This window comes from Mesocricetus auratus, unplaced genomic scaffold (genome assembly GCF_017639785.1).
Source record: "Mesocricetus auratus isolate SY011 unplaced genomic scaffold, BCM_Maur_2.0 Super-Scaffold_100003, whole genome shotgun sequence".
NCBI classification, from domain to species: Eukaryota; Metazoa; Chordata; class Mammalia; order Rodentia; family Cricetidae; genus Mesocricetus; species Mesocricetus auratus.
The window spans coordinates 7783528-7788175 of NW_024429188.1; the positions used below are offsets into that span (position 1 = coordinate 7783528).

Below are 4648 nucleotides of genomic sequence, written 5' to 3' on the forward strand. Positions count from 1 at the left end.
TTGTGAGCTGCCATGTGGTACTGGGAATTGGACATGGGTCCTCTGGAAGAGCACCTGGTACTCTTAAACACTGAGCCATCTCTCCAACACCCAGAGTTAATATCTTTTTTTTTTTTTTGGTTTTTCGAGACAGGGTTTCTCTGTATTGCTTTGGAGGTTGTTCTGGAACTCGCTCTGTAGACCATGCTGGCCTCGAACTCAGAGATCCACCTGCCTCTGTGGAACTATTTTTAAAAGTAAGTGTGTGTGTGTGTGTGTGCATGTGCAAGGATCCTCAGAAGTCAAACGAAGGTATAGTAATAATCCCAACTAATAAGCCACTGAGTGTTGAGAGTGCAGTGAGCTGTTCTGTAGGAGCCTGAGAGATAAGAATTTTTAAATCAGGGCAGATGATGAAGGCCTGGCTTTTGAAGTTTCAGAGGGAAGCAAAGACTCTATCAGGCCTATTGTGTGAAAAATCTGTAGCATCTGGTCAGCTGGGGCTGAAGAATCAGCTGTGATTAACAGGAGACCAGAAGTGCTAAATTAAAACCTTTGCTTTAGTGGGACAATCTGTACTTGTCAGCTGGAGCTAAAGGAGCTGTGATTAAGAAGATACCAGCATCACTGAGGTGAAATCTTCTGGGAAGTGGTTCCCTAGGGTCAGCACACAGAAACTGTGCTCCAGAAGTGGCCAAGTTTGTACCTCCTGTTGGCAGCCAAACCTGGTCATGTGAGAGTCACCCAAATGGTACTGGTTTTGAAGGCATGAAGAGGTCAGGGAGAACAGCTGAAATTTACATTGTGTGGCAGAGCTGGAGTTTCTGAAGAGAGACCAGGAGAGGTTATTGGTGAAAGTGTAGCCTACTTGCAGCAGAAGACCCCAGGATTTTGGAGATGTCTGTAAGGACAGCAGTAGGTATGGAGTGGAGCCACACTGAGCCTACAAGACAAGCTGTGTGTGACATGGAGGGCAGAGCCAGAGAAGTGACCCTTTGGAGGGGCCCAAAAGATGGTGAGTGGATCCCAGACATTGGACACTGAGTTATTTACACAGTTGGAGTTTGATTTTGCTTTGATTTCATTGTCTGTGCCCTAGTTCTTCTCTCGAAGAAAGTAATTTATTTTTTATTTTACAGGAGGTCACAATTGAGAGACTTTGGATTTTAAAAGAGACTGACTATTTTAAAGAGACTGAATTTTACGTGTTTGAATTTTAAAAACTGGGAGATTTTTAATTTGGGGTGCTAATATTGTTAGTATTGTAATGTTGATGATAATGTGTTATCTTGGGGAAGAAAGAAAAGGGTATGGTTTAACAATGATGTGTTTGTGTGTCAAGTTGCTAAAGGGTCGCTTGTGCTGGCTAGTTTTATGTCAACTTGATACAAGCTAGAGTTATCTGAAAGGACAAATTCTCAATTGAGAAAATGCCTCCATTAGATTGGGCTATGGGAGAACCAGGCCCCAGAAAATCCCGGGTCCACAGCCCCTACACAGACCCTGAACCATTTGGCCCTAAGCCAGTAAAAGAAACACACCTTGCATTCCGGACCCAAGCCAGCGAAGGAGACACTTTATCCCTAAGCCTAGAATCAAAGAAAAACACCCTAACTGTGAAACTAGCGCCAAAAGAGCACACTTGGCCCCTAGATTCAGGACATGTAAAAGAAATTTGTCCAGGCCCTAGAATTGAAGCCAAAAAACCAAAATGAATCACAGAAAGAAACACAGTTTGGCCCTGGAATCCCTAACTCAAAACTAGCCAATCCCTGAGCTAGAAAAACTGACCAATCCCAGACCGGCAGGTTTGGAATTCCCCCTGGGTTTGGAATCTCCTCAGGCTGGGGATTCCCCTAGAGTGGAAATTCCTGCCTCTTCATGGGGCAGCCAAGCACGATCTAGTAGGCTTGGACTTCCTCCCAGGGCAGCCAATCAGCTCAGTTTCAGGTTTGAGCCAATCCCAAGCCTGTAGCTGGGCAGGTTTGGAGTTCTCCAAGCCCCTCCCTCCTGGATGCTCTGGGTCTCTCCTGCTCTGCTCCTGTCACTGTCATCATTTTTGTTGTCTCTGCCGCCACTTCTGACAGATGGAAAGACCCTGAGTTAACTTGCAAAATAAAACCTTTGTTTTTGCATCAGAGTCAGTCTCATGGTGGTGATGAGTTTCGAGTTCCAGACTTCGGGCTTAACAAGCAAACCTGTAGGGCATTTTCGTAATTAGTGATAGTTGGGGAGGGCCCAGCTCACTTTGGGTGGTGCCATCCCTGGGCTGGTGGTCCTGAGTTCTATAAGAAGGCAGGCTGGCCAGGTGGTGGTGGTGCACGCCTTTAGTCTCAGCACTCGGGATGCAGAGGCAGGTGTATCTCTGTGAGTTCGAGGCCAGGCTGGTCTACAAGAGCTAGTTCCAGGACAGGCTCCAAAGCCACAGAGAAACCCCTGTCTGGAAAAAAAAAAGGAAAGGAAAGGAAGGAAGGAAGGAAGGAAGGAAGGAAGGAAGGAAGGAAGGAAGGAAGGAAGGAAGGAAGGAAGGAAGGAGGCTGAGCAACTGAACAAGGCAGGGGAAGCAAGCCAATAAGCAGTATCCCTCCATGGCCTCTGCATCAGCTCCTGCCTCCAGGTTCCTGCCCTGTTTGAGTTCCTGCCCTGACTTCCTTCAGTGATGAACAGCAATGCTGAAGTGTAAGCCTAATAAACCCTTTCCTCCCAACTTGCTTTTTGGTCATGGTGTTTCCTCACAGCAATAGTAACTCTAACTAATAGAGGGAGATAACCTACTAGGTTCAATTAGTGCTGCCCATGTGTGCACAGATGTGGTATCATACTATACTAGAGCATGGGAACACACCAGTGGCCACACTCTCAAAGCAGCAAATATCAGCTGCTAATGACTGAGGAACTATTTTTTGAACTACAAACTATTATACCACGTCCAAGTTCTATTTGAACATTGCAAATACTTGGAATGAAAGAATATAGCTGATAAATAAACCCAGAGAAGGAATGATACCAGATGCATAAATCTCAATACAGTAGCATAAGGCACACAAAATTCAAGACAACATAACTCCTCCAAAAATTACTAATTCTATAGTAATGGCATCTAGTGAGAGTGAGGTACATGAAATTCCTGACAGAATTCAAAAAGATATGTGTGAGTATATTTACAGAAGCAAAAAAGAAGATGATCTCATCGTCGAGAACATAAACAGCTGCAAGATATCAAAGAAAAGCTCAACAAAGACAAACACTGAAGAAAAAATTCTGAAATTCTGAGAATGAAAACCATGATAAATCGTGCTGGGCATTGGTGGCGCATGCCTTTAATCCCAGCACTTGGGAGGCAGAGGCAGGCGGATCTCTGTGAGTTCGAGGCCAGCCTGGTCTACAAAGTGAGTTCCATGACAGCCTCCAAAGCCACAGAGAAACCCTGTCTCGAAAAACCAAAAAAAAAAAAAAACCATGATAAGTCAAATACAGAGCTATGTGAGAGGTATCACAAATAGAATGGGTCAAGGAGAGGTTGGAATATCTGAGTTTGAAGACAAAGTGGATGAATTGGAACAATCTTAAGCAAAAATGAAGTAATAAGGTGGGAATAAATTGGAATTCCAAGATAAATGTACCACTCTGAAAAGACCAAGTCTACAGATAATAGGCATAGAAGAATAAGAACCTAGCTCTAAAGGCATAGAGAAGTGTTTTCAAAAGAATCACAACAGAGTGTATTTTGTGCAGTGAATAGTGGTTAACACAGAAACTCACAACTAACTGGTCCAGCTGCAGAGAATATATATCGTTGGAGTGCTCAGTCACAAAGGGACATCTGTAACAATCCCCCCTGAGGTTCAGGGACCATCTCAGGAGAAGAGCAGGAAGACTAACAGTCAGTGGTTGAAAAATACAAGAGCAAAACAGTGTCTTGTATTGACAGGACCACCGTACTCAGGAACTCACAACAGCTGTTGTTACCTGCACAAAACTTCTGCAATATCAAACCAGTTAGCATTCTAACTTGGATGAGGCAGAGATTCAGGAACCTCTGTTCCTAACAGGAGAGCTATTGACAGTTGAAGGTTTCTGGTAGATGGAAAGTTAATTTTCTTTAGAGTGTGCTTCTTGCTGGGGTGGGGAGTGGCACATGTCTTTAATCCCAGCATCCAGGAGGCAGAGGTCTGTGAGTTTGAGGCCAGCCTGGTTTACAAAGTGAGTTTTAGGACAGGCTCCAAAGCTACACAGAGAATCCCTGTCTCAAAAAAACAAAAAAGTGTGATTCTTGGTAGGTCAACTACACTCTAATGAATGACCTCATACCCAGGACCATATGGTCAGAGGAAACTGGATTCGGGTTGTTATTATTTTGGTTTTTCAAGACAGGGTTTCTCTGTGTAACAGCTCTAGCTGTCCTGGTACTCTATCTGTAGGCCAGGCTGGCCTCAAACTCACAGAGATCCTCCGCCTCTTCCTGCTGAGTACTGGGATTAAAGGCATGAGTCATCACTGCCCGGCTATTATTTTTTTAAAGGACATGAAGCAGGAGGGTATAAAGAGATTGGAACTGGATCTGGGTGGATTTAGGGGGCAGTAAGGAGTGAATATGATCGAAATATATTACATATATTATGCTATGGGATACTATTGGGTTGTAAATAAAAATGAAATCATGAACTCT

At 44.1% G+C, this 4648-nt stretch overlaps 1 long non-coding RNA gene across 1 annotated transcript; it reads left to right on the plus strand.

Moving 5' to 3' along the window:
• The first annotated feature begins 253 nt into the window (after nucleotides 1-253).
• Nucleotides 254-1302, plus strand: LOC110339274. Its single transcript, XR_002381390.2, has 2 exons — nucleotides 254-994; nucleotides 1119-1302. It is a non-coding gene; the product is annotated as an uncharacterized LOC110339274 (long non-coding RNA).
• Nucleotides 1303-4648: the final 3346 nt, after the last annotated feature.